Raw genomic sequence first — 20,958 nt, forward strand, 5'->3', positions numbered from 1 at the left:
TGTGTCCCCAGCAAAGCTATCATTTTATTGATGATTGAGAATATACTGGTGGGACATTAATTGGATGGATTGGATTTGTCCTGCTTTCTGTGCTCGGGGAAATTTTGCACATTGTGGGATGGATGTCAGTATGGTAGCTGTACTGGAACAGCTTGGCTTGGAGTGTAGCAAGAAGTAGATCATAAGTCTTCAGTACTTTTGCCAGAATATTGTCAGGGCTCATAGCTTGTGTAATATCCAGTTACTCTAACTATTTCTTGATATCATATGGAGTGATTTGAATTGGCTGAAGACTGCCATTGTGATGCTGGGGCCATTGGATGACAGCAATATGGATTATCCACTTTGTATTTCTGGCTGAAAAATTACTGCAAATACTTCAATCTTATCTTTTGTATCTACGCGCTGGGCACCTCCATCCTTGAGGATGGGGATATTTGTGGAGCTTTGAAGTTACCAGTGGCTGAGCAGAGAGTTGTGAGGAAGAAATAACAAGCCTATAAAAGGAAACAGATAGGTTAAGTGAGTGGCAAAGATTTGGCAAATGGAGTGCAATGTGGAAAGTGTGAAGTTGTCCATTCTGGCAGAGAATTTTAAGAAAAGCATATTATCTAAATGGTGAGAGATTGCAGAGCTCTGAGATGCAGGGAGATCTGAGTATCCTAGTGCATGAATCACAGAAGGTTAGAATGCAGGTACAACAAATTAATAGGAAAACAAATAGAACATTATGTTTTATTGTGAGGCGATTTAATGCAAGAGCAAGGGGGTTATGTTTCAGTTGTACAGAATATTGATGAGTCTACATTTGAGTATCCTGTACAGAATTGGCCACAACACTTAGATATTTATGGAAATATGTTAATATGTTTGAAATTCAGAAAGGGTTTTCTAAACTAATACCTGGAATAAGTAGATTGCCTTATGAGGAAAAATGAGACAGGTTAGGCCTGCATCCTCTGGAGTTCAAAAGAGTTAGAGATGACTTAATTGAGGCATAGAAATCTGAGGGGACTTGACTGGATAAGGGTCAAACAGACATTTCCTCTTATAGGAAAATCTCAAACTAAGGGTCATAGTTTTTTTAAAAAAAGCTTCCCATTTAAGACATAGATGAGGGAACAGTTTTTCTCTCTGAGGGTTGTGAATTTTTGGAATTCCCTTTCTCAAAATACAGAATCTTTAAATATTTTTAAGGCAGTGGTAGATAGATAGATTCTTGTTTACCAAGGGAATGAAAGATTATCCGGAATATGCAAGAATTCAGAGTCGAGGTTAAAATCAGATCACTAAAACAGGCTCAAAGAGCCAAGTTGCCTACTCTTATTCCTTGTTCATATGTTTGTATATTCTTATGACTCTATAGCTGTCAATTATAAGAACATTCACCTGATCTGTCTAAAATCAACATGCAATCTATTAAAGATTACAAGGCGTAGAGCTGGATGAACACAGCAGGCCAATCAGCAACAGAGGAGCAGGAAAGCTGATGTTTCGGGCCTAGACCCTGCTTCAGAAATTCAATCTATTAATTTCCTTCCTCTTGCCAATTGTTGTGTAAATTTTCTATCATTGCTAATATAATTATAGTTTTTTAGTGTCCTCCTTGGAAGTACTAATAAAAATAACAAACAGCAAAGGTCATAGTACAGAGCACACAAGGAATTTAATCCTGTTATAGTCATCTCTATTTCCAACTCCCAGTTGTTTCCAATTTCAAAGACAATATCAAAACTTCAGTGAGATGAATTCAATGATAAATATTTTTCACTAAATCCGAATTCTTTTGCAGAATCACAGAATGGTTGCAGCAATGAAGGAAGTCTATCAGCCAGTTGTGTCTGTACTGACTGTCTGAAGGAATATTTTCCTGGTGCCTTTCCCCAGTCCTCTCCCCTTTGCTTTGCATGCTCTTCATTTTTTTGATAATAATCCAACTTGCTGTTGAATGCCCAGATTGATCTATTCAGCACCATACTCTTGGTCGGTGCAGTCCACATTCCAATCACGTAATGACGATAACATTCAATGATTTTGATTCTTGATCCTTCCACCAATGGGAACAGCTTTTTCACATCTTCTCTTGCGAGACCCTTTGTGTACCTCTCAATGTTTTATTTCGCAAAAGAAAGCAGTTCTCGACTCTATCTTCGTCAGTGATGTTCCTCATTAGTAGAACCATTTCAGTTCAGTTTTTGCACGCTCTCCCTGTTCCTTAAACTTTCCTAAAGGGTGACACTCAGAACTAAAGATTGTTCTTCAGATTAGGCTGCTCCATAGTTTAACATAACCCCTTTTCTTTTGCACTCTATGCCTCTTCTTTTACGTTTACTCACAGAATGTGGGCATTTCTGACTAGAGAAGTATTTATTGCCCATTCTGAATTGCCCAGAGGGCAGTTAAGAGTCAACCACATTGCCATGGGGCTGCAGTCACATATAGACCAGACCAGGTAAGAATGGCAGTTTTCCTTCCCTAAAGGGCATAAGTGAACAATTGACAATGGTTTCATGGTCTTCATTAAACCCTTAATTCTGGATATGAAAACAGAAAATGCAGGAAACGTTCTGCAGGTCCGGCAGCATCTGTGACAAGAAATTGAAGTTAATGTTTTGGATCTGGTAACCCTTCCTCCGAACTGATGGTAGCTAGAAAAGTGTCGTTTTTATGCAGAAGATAGAGTGTGGAGGGGGTAAGGACTAAACAATAGGTGGGGACCGAGCCCAAAGAGAATGGAAAGAATAATTAAATGTGAGGCTGGATGAACACAGCAGGCCAAGCAGCATCTCAGGAGCACAAAAGCTGACGTTTCGGGCCTAGACCCTTCATCAGAGAGGGGGATGGGGGGAGGGAACTGGAATAAATAGGGAGAGAGGGGGGGTAATTGGACAGACAAATGAGTGGATAACAATCTGGCTAGGAGGATGAATAGCTGTTAATGGAGACTGTTAGTGGCTTACAATGGTTTGTGTGTAATAGCATACTATGTGATCACAAGGCCTGGTGTGTGGGGGTGGGGTCTAGCCTGAAAGTTATTGAACTTGATTTTGTGGGTAGAACATAGGCATTCTGCAAAGTGGTCACCGAGTCTATGCTTCTTTTGCCGAATGGAGAGAAGACCAGATTGTGAGCAGTGATTTGCAGTGGACTAGAATGTGTGAAGTGCAGGTCAATCATTGTTTCACCTGGAAGATACGTTTGGACCCTTAGGTTCTGGGGAGGGAGGAGGTAAATGGGCAGATGTTACACCTTCAGTAGTTGCAGGGGAAGGTGCCATGGGTTGTGGGGGGCTGTTGGGAGTGACGGAAGAGTAGACCAGAGTTGTCCCAGCCAAAGATAGACCAGGGAGGGTAGGGAATATTTGTCTGGTGGTGGCATCTTGCTGGAGGTGGCAGAAATGGTGACTAATTATCTTCTGGATGTGGATGCTGGTGGGATGATAGGTAAGGCCAAGGGGAACACTGTTGCCGTTTTGTGAGGGAAGAGAGGGGGTGAAGCTGAAGGGTGGCAGATGGGTCAGACCCGGTTGAGGGCCATGTCAACAACAGTGACAGGGAATCCTTGGTGAGGAAGAAGGTGGACATTTCAGAGGCTCTCTTGTCAAAGTTGGCATCATACTAACATATGTGATGGAGACAGAGGAACTGGAAGAATGCAATGGAGCTTTTAATGGAAGTATGGTGCGTGGATGTATGGCCCAGATAACTGTTGGAGTTGGTGGGCTTACGGTGGGTATTAGTAGCTAGTCTGTCTCCAGAAATGGAAATAGAGATTTCAAGGAAGGAAAGAGAGGAGTCAGAGATGGGCCAGGTGAAAGTGTGGGTGTGGTGGAAATTGCAAGCAAAATCTTTCCAATTCTGGACGAGAGTCGGCTGCACCATCGATGATATCACTGTCATACTGGTGAACGAGTTATGGGTGTAGGCTAGAATAGGACAGGAACAAGGAATGTTCCACGTACCCCACACAGAGACAGGCATAACTGGGGCCATGGTCACCCCTCTGACCTGAAGAAACTGAGAGGTGTTAAAAGAGAAGTTTTTCAGGGTGAGGATGAGCTCGGCAAAGAGAGGAAGGTGGCGATGGTTCACGCCTATGTTCCAGGAAAGAGTGGAGAGCCATGAGACCATCTTTGGTGGGGATGGACATGTAGAGGCATTGCATGTCCATAGTGAAGAGGAGGCATCTGGATTCCAGGTACTTTATTGAATTCAAATTCCAATCTGCCGTGATGGTATTTGAACCTAAGTCCCCAGCACATTAGTTGAGTTTCTGGATTAATCGTTTAGCAATAATACCACTAGACAATTGCCTCCCCACTATTAATAAAGTCAGGAATTCTGCATGTTTTATTAACCAATCTCTTAAGCTGCCTGTCCACATTCAGTGACTTGTGAATAAATATGTCAAAATCTTGCTGCTGTTGCTGAGAATTGTACGCTGGAGGTCCATTTACCCCACATAAGCGGCATTATTCTCATCAACCCTTTCTGTTATCTCATTAAACAAGCCCCAGCAAATTAGTTAAACATAATTTGCTCTCAACAAAATGATGATGGCTTTCCTTAACAACCATACCTGAATTTAAACTGACTGGTATTTAGTCACTGGGTTTACTTTTGTGCACTTTTTTGAACAGGGTGTAACATTTGCAAATATTCAATTGTCCTTACTGCAGTATATCAGTAGTCCTCTGAAAATAAATTTGACAAAAAAGAAAAGTTCTTTTCCTTGATTATAGTTCTTAGTCTATATAAAATTGAACTTTGAAGACAGAAACAGATCTATTCATTTAACTAAGGTGCATTTGAATTGCATTTATGTACATGCAAATGGAAAATCCATGGATATTTGCTTACTTGGCACATAGTTGCATTAATCTAATTTCAATTGGTTTGGGATTAAAGACTTAACACCAACTTTTTCAACATAATATTTCACCTCTGTTTTGGTGCTTACAGATAATTGCAAGGTAATAGCTAACAATATCAGGAATTACTTCAAGAGGCCTCCCAAAAGTTCATCTCAGTATTTAGTTCTAGACTTATCTTAATGAGATTATTGATCTCAATAAATAAAATGCAATTTTCATTGTGTTCTACTGTCATTGTTATTGATCTTTGTTCACAAGCCAGCCACTTCCCTTCACAAGCTCTAATCTAATTTCCTGATTTGCTGCTTCCAATAACAGTGGATAAATTGACATTCGGGAAAATTATAGCTTTAAAATGGTAATTTTTTTAGGATCTTAAGGCAGAATTATATTAATATTTATGTATTAAAATTATATTCCTTTTGAACTTCTATAATTACATAATCCCTTTTTAAAATATAATTTGCATTTTGTTAAAATAATCTACTTGCTGGTTGTTTCCCCCAGAGAATTTGAGGTAATTTTGAATGAAGAGTTTGGTAGAATACAACAAAATAAATATAACTGCAGGCTGTCTTATTTTATTGTACAAAATATGTTTACCTGCAAAACTAATTTGAATACAGGACCCTTTTTTGAAATAATGAATAACACAGAAAAGCTTCTGATAGCTCGACACAAAAAGGAGTGCTGAAAATGCTGAGCTGCATTGAAATAAGCAATGTGATATGAAAAGAGCAGAGTAGACATCTACTCTCAAATGCACTACAAGAACATATTGTAAAGATATATATCTGATATTAATTTTACACTGTCATAGCTAAGTATAATAGTTGATACTTGCAGCCTTAAGATACAATTACAGCCATGGAATTTGTAAATCTAGTCTGTCAAATACAGATAACAGAAACTATGTCAAGCTGAGGACCTCTGATTGAATTTGGATCAAGTTGTTTTGTTTTACTTTATTTCCCATTTTGTGGCGAAATGACTAAATGAATTCTACCAATATCTCTGCACTCAATGATACATTATTTTAAAAAGTGAATCGGAGGCATGGGATTGAGGGTGATTTAGCGGTTTGGTTCAGAAATTGGCTTGCTGTAAGAAGACAGAGGGTGGTGGTTGATGGGAAATGTTCATCCTGGAGTTCAGTTACTAGTGGTGTACCGCAAGGATCTGTTTTGGGGCCACTGCTGTTTGTCATTTTTTGATAAATGACCTGGATGAGGGCGTAGAAAGATGGGTTAGTAAATTTTCAGATGACACTAAAGTCGGTGGAGTTGTGGATAGTGCAGAAGGATTGCAGGTTACAGAGGGACATAGATAAGCGGCAGCGCTGGGCTGAGAGGTGGCAAATGGAGTTTAATGCAGAAAAGTGTGAGGTGATTCACTTTGGAAGGGGTAACAGGAATACAGAGTACTGGGCTAATGGTAAGATTCTTGGTAGTGTGGATAAGCAGAGACATCTCGGTGTCCATGTGCATAGATCCCTGATTCTTGCCACCCAGGTTGATAGGGTTGTTAAGGAGGCTTACGGTGTGTTAGGTTTTATTGGTAGAGAGATTGAGTTTCGGAGCCGTGTGGTCATATTGCAGCTGTACAAAACTCTGGTGCGGCCGCACTTAGAATATTGCGTACAATTCCGGTCGCCGCATTATAGGAAGAATGTGGAGGCATTGGAAAGGGTGCAGAGGAGATTTACCAGGATGTTGCCTGGTATAGACAGAAGGTCTTATGAGGAAACGCTGAGGGACTTGAGGCTGTTTTGGTTAGAGTGAAGAAAGTTAAAAGGTGACTTAATAGAGACATACAAGATGATTAAAGGATTAGATAGGGTGGATAGTGAGAGCCTTTCTCCTCGGATGGTGCTGGCTAGCACGAGGGGACATAGCTTTAAATTGAGGGGTGATAGATATAGGACAGATGTCAGACAGTAGTAAGGGCGTGGAATGGCCTGGCTGCAACAGTAGTAGACTTGCCAACTTTAAGGGCATTTAAATCTTCATTGGATAAACATATGGATGAAAATGGAATAGTATAGGTTAGATGGGCTTCAGGTTGGTTTCACAGGTCGGCGCAACATCGAGGACCGAAGGGTCTGTACTGCGCTGTAATGTTCTATGTTTTATGTTCTGTAGCTTCATATGGGATTATAAACTTAATTTTTAAACTTAACTTTTATGTGTAGTGTTAAGATCTATAACCAAATCCATTTCAAAGCTGAAATTTGCTAGAATACCAGTTGGAAATTTTAAAAAGGAATTTAAGATTGATTAAATAAATCAGAGATGCAGGACCAGGTGATGTGTACAACTGCATTACATGAGATCTGGTGGACCCCATTGTGGTTGGTAGTGACTACATTTGTACCAAGCATGGTTGCTTTAGGAAACCCTTCAGCTCAAAGTTAATGAGCTGGAGTCTGACCTTCGAATACTCTGACGTGAAAAAGATATTAATAGGGAAAATGATAAACAGATTATGACAGGAAGGGATAATGAGTATAAATCTTAGAGTAAACAGATATATAAAACCAGAATTTACAAGAAGAATTTGGTGATAAATGTAAAGACTGTATCTGAACGCCCATAGCTTTCAAAACAAAACAAATGAATGAGAGCACGTAAAGAAATAAATAAGTACAATCTTCTAACTATTATAGAGACTAACCAGAGCCATGGGTTGGGATGTGAATCTTCAAGCTCACAGGATATTTGGAAAGGACTGGAAGTTAGTAAAAGATGAAGTGTGCGATCTGTAAGTTTATTCTGATATTAGCACAATTGAGAATGATGGACAGAAGTTTGGGAAACCAGGATGTGCAAGCAATCTGGGTAGGGATGAGAAATTCTAAGGGTGAGAAATCACTTGAAGGAGTGGTGTTAGAGTAACCAAAACAATAGCATAGAGCATAAAAGAAGAATTGGCAGCAGGTTGTCAGAAGGCAGCTTGATAATCATGAGAGATTTTAATTTTTATAGAGATTGGAAATGTCAAAAGATTTAACAGAATGTAAACTAGCCAAATAAGAAACATAGAAAACTAATAGGAAGAGAAAACGTAGTGTGCAAAAGAAAGCTAGCTAGAAATATGAAAGTAGATAGCAAGAGTTTCCAGCAATATATAAGGAACTCCTGACAAAGTAAGGAATGGTCCTATCAAAAGATTAACAACAGGAAATAAGGAGATGGCAGATTTGAACAAATATTTTGCTTCAGTCTGTACGATAAAGGATGAAGGTAACTTGCCAAAATCAGCTACAAATCAGTAAATGGAATGGAGAGAGGAACTCAGGGAAATCACAATTAGTAGAGAATTTGTCCTGAATAAATTATTGGAGCTATGGGCTGACAAATGGTCATGTCCTGGTGGACTTCAACCTCAGGTCTTAAAAGAAGTGACTAGAGTAATAGTTGATTCATTGATTTTAGTTCTTTAAAACATCCTTGACTCAAGGATGACCCCAGTGTATTGGAAGATAGCAAAGTAACTCATGGTTCAGAAAGTGTGGAGATAACAAGAAGGAAACTGAGGTCATTTAGTTTAATATCTAAGAAAATATTTGAAGGTATCATTAAATAGATTACAGCAGGGCACTTAGATATGTTCAAGGTAGTCGGGCAGATTCAACATGGTTTTGTGAAAGGGGAATCATGTTTGATCAATCTGTTGGAGCTCGCTAAAGAGGTAACATGTTCTGTGGATGATGTACTGTCCTTAGATTTTCAGAAGGCATTTGATCAAGTTCAATCAAAGGTTATTGTGGAAATTAAAAGGTTGCAGTGTAGAAGGAAGTATTTTGGCATGGATAGAAGATTGGCTTGTTAACAGGAAGCAGAGAATATGTTTAAATAGATCTTTTCTAGGGTTTGTAAGATATACAGTGGTATGAAAGGTACAACAGGGATCGGTGCTGGGATCTCAAAAGATAGAGTTGATTATAAGAGATCGGCAAATAAAAAGTGATGAGGAAAGTCCTTTCTCATGCATCAAGTAGGTAGGATTTGGATTGCACTGCCAGATAAAATAGTTTAGACAGATTTAATAGTAACCCTCAAAAGAAAATTGAGTAACCACTTGAAAGAGAAAAGCATTGCAAAAGTGTGCAGAAACAGCCATGGAGTGAGTTCATAAATGTACTGCTCTTTGAAAAAAATGACAAAAGCCAAGTGTATCAAATGAACTGCTTGTCAGAACTAGCAATGATTTCATGGTATGCAAACCATTAAAAATTTCCTTACATATTGTATAACATTTTAATGAGTGGAGATGATTTGAAAAAAATATTTAGGCAATTAACTGTGATAATGGGAACTGCAGATGCTGCAGAACCCAAGATAATAAAATGTGAGGCTGGATGAACAAGCAGGCCAAGCAGCATCTCAGGAGCACAAAAGCTGACGTTTCGGGCCGAGACCCTTCATCAGAGCGGGGGATGGGGTGAGGGTTCTGGAATAAATAGGGAGAGAGGGGGAGGCGGACCGAAGATGGAGAGAAAAGAAGATAGGTGGAGAGGAGAGTATAGGTGGGGAGGTAGGGAGGGGATATGTCAGTCCAGGGAAGACGGACAGGTCAAGGAGGTGGGATGAGGTTAGTAGGTAGGAGATGGAGGTGCAGCTTGGGGTGGGCGGAAGGGATGGGTGAGAGGAAGAACAGGTTAGGGAAGCAGAGACAGTTTGGACTGGTTTTGGGATGCAGTGGGTGGAGGGGAAGAGCTGGGCTGGTTGTGTGGTGCAGTGCGGGGAGCGGACGAACTGGGCTGGTTTTGGGATGCGGTGGGGGAAGGCTCCCACTTCCTACAGTCAAAGGGGGTGGCCATGGGCACCCGCATGGGCCCCAGCTATGCCTGCCTCTTTGTAGGTTACGTGGAACATTCCCTCTTCCACACCTACACAGGCCCCAAACCCCACCTCTTCCTCCGTTAAATTGATGACTGTATCGGCGCCGCCACTTGCTCCCCAGAGGAGCTCGAACAGTTCATCCACTTCACCAACACCTTCCACCCCAACCTTCAGTTCACCTGAGCCATCTCCAGCACATCCCTCACCTTCCTGGACCTCTCAGTCTCCATCTCAGGCAACCAGCTTGTAACTGATGTCCATTTCAAGCCCACCGACTCCCACAGCTATCTAGAATACACCTCCTCCCACCCACCCTCCTGCAAAAATTCCATCCCCTATTCCCAATTCCTCCGCCTCCGCCGCATCTGCCCAAAGAGGATCCCCCTCGTTCTCACACACCACCCCACCAACCTCCGGATACAAATATCATCCTCCGACACTTCCGCCATCTACAATCCGACCCCACCACCCAAGACATTTTTCCATCCCCTCCCTTGTCTGCTTTCTGGAGAGACCACTCTCTCCGTAACTCCCTTGTTCGCTCCACACTGCCCTCTAACCTCACCACACCCGGCACCTTCCCCTGCAGCCGCAGGAAATGCTACACTTGTCCCCACACCTCCTCCCTCACCCCTATCCCAGGCCCCAAGATGACTTTCCATATTAAGCAGAGGTTCACCTGCACATCTGCCAATGTGGTATACTGCATCCATTGTACCCGGTGTGGCTTCCTCTACATTGGGGAAACCAAGCGGAGGCTTTGGGATCGCTTTGCAGAACACCTCCGCTCGGTTCACAATAAACAACTGCACCTCCCAGTCACAAACCATTTCCACTCCCCCTCCCATTCTGTAGATTACATGTCCATCATGGGCCTCCTGCAGTGCCACAATGATGCCACCCGAAGGTTGCAGGAACAGCAACTCATATTCCGCTTGGCAACCCTGCAGCCCAATGGTATCAATGTGGACTTCACCAGTTTCAAAATCTCCCCTTCCCCCACTGCATCCCAAAACCAGCCCAGTTCATCCCCTCGCCCCACTGCACCACACAACCAGCCCAGCTCTTCCCCTCCACCCACTGCATCCCAAACCTAGTCCAACCTGTCTCTGCTTCCCTAACCTGTTCTTCCTCTCACCCATCCCTTCCTCCCACCCCAAGCCGCACCTCCATTTCCTACCTACTAACCTCATCCCACCTCCTTGACCTTTCCGTCTTCCCTGGACTGACCTATCCCCTCCCTACTTCCCCACCTATACTCTCCTCTCCACCTATCTTCTTTTCTCTCCATCTTCGGTCCGCCTCCCCCTCTCTCCCTATTTATTCCAGAACCCTCACCCCATCCCCCTCTCTGATGAAGGGTCTCGGCCCGAAACGTCAGCTTTTGTGCTCCTGAGATGCTGCTTGGCCTGCTGTGTTCATCCAGCCTCAAATTTTATTATTTAGGCAATTAACTACCTTGGTCCCCTACAATGGGCTATCATAACATTCCATTTTATTCCTTTTTCAGTGTAACCCATAAAATGTTTCTTGTAGCCATTCATTATCTCTGTTGGAAGTATTTCAACATTTAGCATGTCTAACAGATTACAGTTAACAACATAGATTGTCTTTTGTTCTGTGATTTTCTATCACGTCATGCCTCCACTTCTGTTTAATGTTGTTCCTTCTCAGAAAGATCCCATTTCACCGATATGATAATAAACTTAACAGGTCATCTAGAACTGTACCACTCAAGAGTTTACATTAATGTGCAACTAAAATAAAGCAAGTTAATGATCCAAAACCTTCTTCTCCATTAGAACCATCCCCCTGAGGTACAAATCCAAACAAAGTGGCAACATCATGTGGAATCTGGGGCTCAATGATGGTGAGAAGTTTGGTTACTTTGCAATCAGATTCAGAAGCATAGCCATGTCGCAATTTCTGTATAGTTAGGTGCATTTCTTCAAGTGGGCATTTCAATATTGTCCTTGCATTAAGCATTGCTTTATCTGTAAATGACTTTACATCTAAATATCATTGCATTTTGGAATAAGTGAACAAGCCCTGACAACCTTTTCACCTCAGCATGATTTCTTTGATTTAAGTGTGTTCCCATAGGCCCCTTTAATTTTATGTGGGTTTAATTTTGAGCTGAAGAGATTGTTTGGCTTTAATGCACATCACAAAGTTTTTAGTTATGATTTGATCTTCTGCTTCCTTTGATAAGGTCTCAAAGTGCTCCATCAAGGAATAGTTCCAAATCTTGGCTGGAATTTTGTTCCTGCAATGGTAATTCCATTCTCATTCCCCCAAAACACTCCACACAATCCTACCCAAGAAAACCACTAGGATCCCCAAGAGACAGAGGCCTGATGTAATCAAGTGTCCATCACCAGTCAGCACTGAGCCTCCCACAGGAAATAGGACCTTGGGGATAGAAATCATGGGGGGAAGTGTTACGGCACAGAAGGAGGCTATTTAGCTCATTATACCTGCACTGGGAGCAATGACTGTTGTTGCTAATATTCTGAGGATCAATCCTGGATGATTGGACATTGAGAACAGAAGAAAATATGGCACAGGAACGAGCCTTTTGGCCCTCTGAGCCTGTGCCGATCATCATGCCCTGAATAAACTGAAAAACAAACCTTCTGCCCTATACAGTCCGTATCCCTCTACTCCATCCCAATTCATGTAACTATCCAGATGGCTCTTAAATGTTGCCAATGTGCCTGCTTCCACCATCTCTTCTGATAGTACATTCCAGGATCCTACCACTCTCTGCATGAAAAACCCTCCTCTGTGCCCTGTGCCCGCTTGTAATTGAAACTTCAGCCTGGGAAACAGCCTCTGACTATCCACCCTTTTTATAATTTTGTAGATCTTTATCAGATCTCCTCTCAGCTGCCGTCTTTAGTCCCAGTCTTTTTAACCTTTCCTCATAGCCAATGCCCTCGAGACCAGGCAACATTCCGGTGAGACTTTTCTGCACGCTCTCCAAAGCTTCCACATCTTTCTGGTGACTAGGGCTGCACACAACTCCAAATGCAGCCTAACAAAGGTTTTATATTGTTGCAACATGGTTTGCCAACTCTTGTACTCCGTGTTCTGGCGGATGAAGGCAGGCATGCCATTTGCTTTCTTAATCACCTTGTATACCTGTGTTGCCACTTTTAGGGAACTGTGGGCCTGCATGCTGAGGTCCGTCTCTATGCTAATGCTCCTAAACATTCAGTTATAAACAGTATTCATGTCTAAATTTGATCCTCCAAAATGCATCACCTCACATTTGTCTGGATTCAACTCCACCTGCCATTTCTGTGCCCAAGTCACCAACCCATCTATATCCTGTTTTATCCTTGCACAAACATCAACATTATTAGTAACTCCATCATTCTTCATGTCATCTGCAAACTTACTAATCAGATCACCCATATTTTCCTCCAGATCATTTATGTATACTACAAAAAATAGAGGACCTAAGACAGATCCCTGTAGAACAGCACTAGTTACCAGTCTCCATTCTTCCACCACTGCTGTCTGTCTTATATGACCAAGCCAGTTTTGTATCCATCTAGCCAGCCTACTCCAAATCCCAAGTGATTTTAATTTTTGTATCAATCAATCTGCCATGTGGGACTTTATCAAATGCTTTACTAAAGCCCGTATAAGCTACATCTACAGCTCTTCACTCATCGATTATCTTTGTCACCTCTTCAAAAAATTTGATCAGGTTGGTGAGACATGACCTTTCTTGTACAAAACCATGCTGCTCGTCACTAAGTACCTATTTTCTTCCAAATGTGCATACATCCTATCCCTCAGTATCTTCTCCAAGAGCTTCCCCAACACAGATGTCAGACTTATTGGCCTATAATTTCCAGGATTATTCCTGCTTCCTTTCTTTAAACAAGGGAACAATATTGGCTAATCTCCAGTCCTCTGGAACATTGCCTGTGGACAAGAAGGATGTGAAGATATCTGATAATTCCCCAGCTATTTCTTCTCTTGCCATTTGCACAAACCTGGGATGGATTCCATCTGGTCCTGGGGACCTGTCTACCTTAATGCAATTTGGGATATCATACCCAAAACTTCCTCCTTTAATATATTCACATCCTCCAAAGTATTCACATGTTAATCCCTGACCTCAGCATCAGTTATGTCCTTCTCCTCAGTGAATACCAATTGAGGAGAGGATGAGTGTTGCAGCATTCCTCTCTGATATTTTGTCCTGTTTCCTACATCCCTGATGATTTAATTTACTCCTGGTAGCCTGGCCCTCAACAAAGAGGAGCTTGGAGTGGGTAGGGAACTGTCTAAGTGTGCACTGGTGACATTGGTTGGACAAAGAAAGAGGTTCTGATGAAGGTATATGATGAGGTTGCTTGGGGCTAAAGTAATCTCTGGTTTAGTACCTGAACAAGGATGTTAGCACAGGGAAAATAGTATCAGAGAGTTGAATGTATGGTTCTAAGATTGGTGTGGGAGAAAAGGGTTTTGAATCTTGGGACACTGGCACCAGTGTTTCATCCTGGGTGAGGTTTCCCAGTTCATTTTGGTTCCAGACAGGATACCTTAAACTGTTTAACACTTAGGTGAGGAGGATGAACTGGCTCCCCTTCTTCATTCACCCAATTGTTTGTTTAGTTGCATTTAGTCCATTGTGGATGTCTTCCTTCTAAATCACTTGACGTTATGTTTTAAAAGAAGCCAATTTAACTGGGCATTCTTAAATTCACAGGAAAGTGAATTTATTGATTGCTACAAGGAAGAAGAATTATTAATGCAGCACACATTGGTACAGGTTAGAAATAAGGAGTAAGCCCAAAAAGCTGAAGTCAGTCTCTGAATTGTTCATGAGCAGATAGTTGGACGTTGTGGATGTTGAAGTGGAGTTTACTGGTAGCATTGACATTAGAATGTGAACAGTCAGTTTCATTAACTTTCATTTGCACATTGACTGAGATTTTGTAGTTTTCACTCATTTTGACCATGATTGAATTCCAGCATTTAGGTTTAAAAAGAATCCTTTTGTTGTCCTGTTCTATTTTGTCTGGCTGCTAGCTGTGTGATTTCTAGCACTTGGAGCCAGAAAATCCCTTTACCGGCAACACTAGGGTGAATAGGGACAGCTCTTCGCCTGTGACCTTCACAGCCTGCTAATCATCAGTACCCAGGTTGGTACTCACAAAAACATTCCATCTAACTAGCATACTCCAGTACAGTTGAAACAGTTTTAACTCCTGGCCTGTGAATTCTTCGAAGACAAAAACATAAAACATGTCTAGAGTTTGGGACATAACCCACAGAGTGTGGCTTGCTGCTGCTTGGGAGGTCACCAACCCCTTGTTACCTCTGCTTTCATAACAGAGCACAGTCCAGTCTACTTTGACTGACCTCTTCACCTGTTTGAGGGCTGTTTGAAGTTCCCTTATCATCTGACGCAGGACACCTAATACTGGGGAGCAGCAGAATTATACTATTGCCTGAACCTTGTTGAAACAAGTATTTACACATTAAATTGATGCTATTGCACACATTTCCCACCAAGGCTCACACTATACCACTCTCACTATTGCATTCAACATCTTCCCCAATGCACTGTTTGCAGGCTTTGTGAACGTGGAAGGTGATTGGTACTTGAACAACAAAAGTGTATTTTTCTAGATCACATCATAGCCATTGGCTGTGATGACACCTAATGAAATCTATTCTTGAGGGAAATCTATGAACAATTTCCAGTCTATCCCATTATTAAGATCAATGGAGAAATCCTCCCTAACATAGAACACTTCCCATTTCTGGAGAATCACCTCTCAAGTAAGGCCAACATCAATATAGAGTTCCAACACCGCATCCAGTCTGTGAGCACCACTTTTGGACATCTAAAGATGAGAATCAAAAGAACTGTGGATGCTGTAAATCAGGAACCAAATAAGAAATTGCTGGAAAATCTCAGCAGGTCTGGCAGCATCTGTGAAGAAAAATCAGAGTTAACATTTTGGGCCCAGTGACCCTTCCTTAGAATGGATAAGAGCCTGATCATCTGTATTAATAGCATAATCATTATGTCTAAGACAGTGTCCTGTGAGAAACAGCTCCCAATCTTGGACTATGTATTGATGCCCCATGGCCCTGGAAAAGAACCATCAATGCTACTTAAGATAAATGGTATGGTATAAAAATGAAAATGCTGGAGAAAATCAGCAAATCTGATAGCATCCATAGAGAAAATAGTAGTGTTATCACTTCATGTCCAATGTGACTGAAGAATGCTCTGAATGTTCATCACAAGACCTCCTGATGATGAGGTGACATTGATTAACTTTTCCTAAGGGTTGATGCTAGCTAAGGACACTGGCCTGTATTTACTTATTTAAATGAGGCACAAGATTTAATATTAGCCTCAATATTTTGGATCCAAAGCAATCTCTTGGCTATATCCTTACGTCCTGAGTGGAACTTGACATATAATTTTCCACCCCAGAAGTTGACATCTTTTTTTAAAACAAAACAAAATATTCTGTTAATATCATCAATTAGAAACCCAGAAACTGATTCATAAAAATCTTGTCAGTTATTTGATTAGACTGTCAACAGCAATAAAGAATACATTCATGATTTACAATGTGACGGCTGATGCATGTGTATGAGGTTCATCTTTGACAAGTACATTGTTTAATGAGATGTTCAATACAGTGTCACATGGGAAATTTATGTGGACAGCATTTCCCAAGGGCAGCTTTAACAGTATGTTCCTTGCCTACATCAAACATCAAAGCAAGATTTTTATTTAAATCGTTCCAGTGAACATATTGATTACAAATTTATGATTGACAGAAGTTAGTGGAAAAGAATCAAAAACTTGTATTTAGGTGTACAGCTAACAGTCAGTTTCATGAAATATCAATTTGTTTGATCATGTAAGAAACCAGAAATTCCAAGGATCCCAGATAACAGAGATCCATCATGAAAAGTTCTTCATAAATTTAATTCCAGTGTTTGTGACTGCCTATCTGTATGTAACTCATAAATCAGCTTGCTGCGCTCAGAAATACAGCAATGCAAGTAGGTTAAGCATTATTCTAAGTCCCACCCTGGTCTTTGCTCATTCCTTTATTTTCTTCACTAAAGAATTATTCATTAAACCACATTGTATAAAATGCTCCATGAAACAGATTTGGTAGAAAGTCTGCAATGAGTGTTTTGCTTCATTAAACCTCATCACACATATTCAAGTGGAATTGCTCCAGGCAGTCAACATAACTGAGGTGAGGTTAGATTTTATTCAAGCACATATTAAAGTGAATGTTAAAATCAACAATCAGAATTAACAATGATTTCAAGGGCAGATCCGTAAATGTATCAGATAAAATAAATCCTTTTGTATTATGGCACAGATTCCAAACTAGACATGCCAATACATTTAAAACAGTTACATGACATTATGACTTTTGAGACTCTATTATGAAAGTATGTCTCTTGCTTTCAATCTTTGAGTAATACAGTCAGGGTAGGCAGTCATTTATATGTGTGTAATGCACAGTGTGCAAGTATGTGCAAGTCTGTTATGTAGTACCATAGTAAATAGTTCATGTTGTAAATAAATTTCAAGGTATCTGTTTTGACAAGTGTTTTGTCTTTGTAGTATATGTTGCATAGACTAATATATAGAAGACAACAAAGCAAATCATGCTAGCAACAATGGCGGCAGCAAGTAGGCTGTAAAAACTAGTTATGGCAGGTCACCCAGAGGCAACTAAAGGCTAGGAATGTGACGGCAGTGTAGCAGTTGTGATAAGACTTTTCCTCAATGGTCATCCATCATTTGTACGAGTTCAGAGCTAAAGCTACAATTATAACCAAAACCAAAGTGTTACAACTAAAACAAAGGATACAAACCAGTACCGATGCACTGCAGCATTGCTTCTTCTCTCTTTCAAAAACAAAATCAGTTTACAAGAGTCCCATTCTAGCTCCGATTCAAAACAAAAGTGGCAATTTAATAGTACAAGCAAACAATGACAAAACAAAATTACAGTACAGGAACGTGCCCTTCGGCCCTCCAAGCCTGGACTGACATGTTGCCTGTCACAACTGAAACCTCCTACTCTTCCAGGGACTGTATCCCTCTATTTCCATCCTATTCATATATTTTTCAAGATGCCCTTTAAAAGTATCTGCTTCCACTACCTCTCCTGGAAGTGAGTTCCAGGCACCCACCGCCCTCTGTGTAAAAAACATGCCTCGTTCTTCACCTTTAAACCTTGCCCCTTGCACCTTAAACCTATGGTCCCTGGTAACTGACTCTTTCACCCTGGGAAAAGGCTTCTGACTGTCCAGTCTATCCATGCCCTTCATAATCTTGTAGACTTCTATCAGGTGCCCTCTCAACCATTGTTGTTTCAGTGAGAACAATCCAAGTTTCTCCAACTTCTCATCATAGGGGTGGTATGGTGGCTCAGGGGTTAGCACTGCTGCTTCACAGCACCAGGGACCCAGGTTCAATTCTGCCTTTGGGCATCTGTCTATGTGGAGTTTGCACATTCTCCCCATGTCTGCATGGGTTTCCTCCCACAGTCCAAAGATGTGCGGGTTAGGTGAATGGCCATGCTAAGTTGCCTATAGTGTTCAGGGATGTGTAGATTATGGGGGATGGGATGCTGTGAAGGCCAATGTGGACTTGTTGGGCCAAAGGGCCTGTTTCCACACTGTAGGGATTTTATGATCCATAGCTAATGCCCTCCATAGCAGATAACATCCTGGTAAATCTTTTCTGTACCCACTTCAAACCCACCACATCCTTCTGGTAGTGTGGCAACCAGAATTGAATACAATATTCTAAATGTCGTCGAACTAAAGTTCTAGTGCTGAAGAATGTCTCCAATTTAAGAAAGTAATCCTTGAAACAAAATACAGAAAAGATTCACAAAAGAAGTTTTCCATACTGAAGAGGCCTCTCCTGTGTCCAGACATTTGTCAATTTCTTGTTGCAAAGTAATACAAAAATAAAAAAAAACAGTGTTTGGTACAAGTTCCACATACAGACACAAGCAAAGAACTATCAAAAAGGCAGCAACTGTTTAAAGTGCAATAACAGAAAAGAAGAGGAAAGCCAACAAAGAACTTTGCAATATCAACTTTTACTTGCAACAATTTAAAGGCATAAAACTACACCAAAGAAAGATGGAAAGCAAATATTTAACCATGAATTAGCAATCTTGTGATATTCTGTCAGAATTTTTGTTGTTTACAGAAAGAATCAACCTTTACTTTGTGTATTGACAGATAACCAAAAAAGAATGAAAGGTAGAGTGTGGAGCTGGATGAACATAGCAGGCCAAGCAGCATCTTAGGAGCTTGGCCTGCTGTGTTCATCCAGCTCCATACTTTGTTATCTCAGATTATCCAGCATCTGCAGTTCCCATTATCTCTGAAGAATGATAGGTAGTCAACTTTCTTCTTACTTTGAATGCTGAAGAATGAAGAAGAATATATGCTCCAATTTTTCTAATGATGACCAGAAAAAAAACATGACAACATTTTTCAGAAGTTGGAAGATCAACCTAAAGTTCCAATCAATTTCAGGATATGAGCAATGATCGACCAATTTGTAGACAGTTGTCCAATGCACAAATGACTTCACCAAGCTAACTTAGCTGAAAGGCTTATGGACCTGATCATTGCCTCTACATTGAACAAATCCTATAAAAAGGCACTTCTGGACAAATAGGAATGTGCTATTGAAGCTGTGCTATAAGAAGGAAGCAGGTACAAAGCAATTGTAGCAGAGCAGCAGAGTGCAAGCACTTGACTCTGGAGCAACTGCTGTAGCTGTCAACAAGTTCAGAATAAAATCCAAATCTTGGATTAGGTGTGGGTTGTCTCTCCCGCTGAAGACAGTGTCCAACATTTTATAACAAATGTCAGTTTTTCTCCACAAGAGAAAATTAGACAAAAATGTATAGGAAGTCCCATCACACAGAGAAGCCCAAAGTACAAATGATTCTTCTCAGCAGCATGTCAAGAAACACCAAATAAGGAACAATGTCAAAAATCTTCCAACGTTCCATCCATGGTACACAGGCATTTCAACAAAGGCCAATCAGCGGACACAACATCAACAGCTTGCAGATTCCAAACAAACACTACGTATCGCCAACTTAACATAACACATGTACACATTCAGAAAAGCTGAAGCTTTTATCGCTTTCCCAAATGGGTATTTTTGAATCTGAACTGGAAGATAATCTTAACCTCAATTTCATACATTTTGATCACAGCCAAGAGGAGTAGACTCAGCAAGTCAGGTCAGACATCAACTGGCTGCAGCAACACTGCAAGATTATCATCAATTGGTAGCCTGAATGCAAGCTCGTACATTCATTTTGGTCTTCCATAGAGGGACTGGGTCTCTCCAAGAATGTAAATTTAAAGGGAAGCAAGTAGAATTTCTGTAGACTCCGTGTCAATACATGCTGCACCATACATATGTAAGTGACATGACTGTGGGAAGAAATTCAAGAGATTGACACATAAATCCACTTTTTGGCCTGGCAATAATAAGGACATTCATCAAGTAACTGTCCGTGCTGTTAACTTCAACAATCAAGACAGTGTCCAACATTTATATGAGGTTCCTTCTGAGCCATTGTGCAAGTCTCCTACTCATATTTTCCATGTCCATGGATGCAATTACATTCTGGTGACTGATTATTTGAACAAATTCCCTTTTGTAGGGAAAATTAACGATACCACTATCAAAATGGTTGCTGACACATTTACTACCGTCTTTAGTATGTTCGGAGTTCATCAAGAAAACTGTTTTCAATGATTGTCCATGATACACTAGTAAGGTAGAATTGGCATGTTGCTACCAGACCTTATGGCTGCTCTCTCAGTTGAGGGAGAGATGACTGATGGCAGTTTAACCAGGGTCAGCATGCTCAGACAAACGGAAAGATTGAGAAGGAGAGTCCATCATAGTTACCTCAGCTGATGTGGTAATTGAACTCATGCTGCTGGCCATCCAGCCAACTGAACTAACCGACCCACCACACTAGTGTACCCCTTCTAAGACATATACAAGAAATGAGATGTTCAACATAATACTACTTCTCTCACTATTCTCAGTCAAATGGTTCCACAGATACACTGTTCACAGAATGCTATAAAATCTATGATCGTTAAATATAAAATGGTCAAAATGTTTGGATGGCTATGTTAAATCTATGCACTGCTGCCCGAGGCAAT

The sequence above is a fragment of the Stegostoma tigrinum genome, chromosome 8 (genome assembly GCF_030684315.1).
Source record: "Stegostoma tigrinum isolate sSteTig4 chromosome 8, sSteTig4.hap1, whole genome shotgun sequence".
Taxonomy (NCBI): Eukaryota; Metazoa; Chordata; class Chondrichthyes; order Orectolobiformes; family Stegostomatidae; genus Stegostoma; species Stegostoma tigrinum.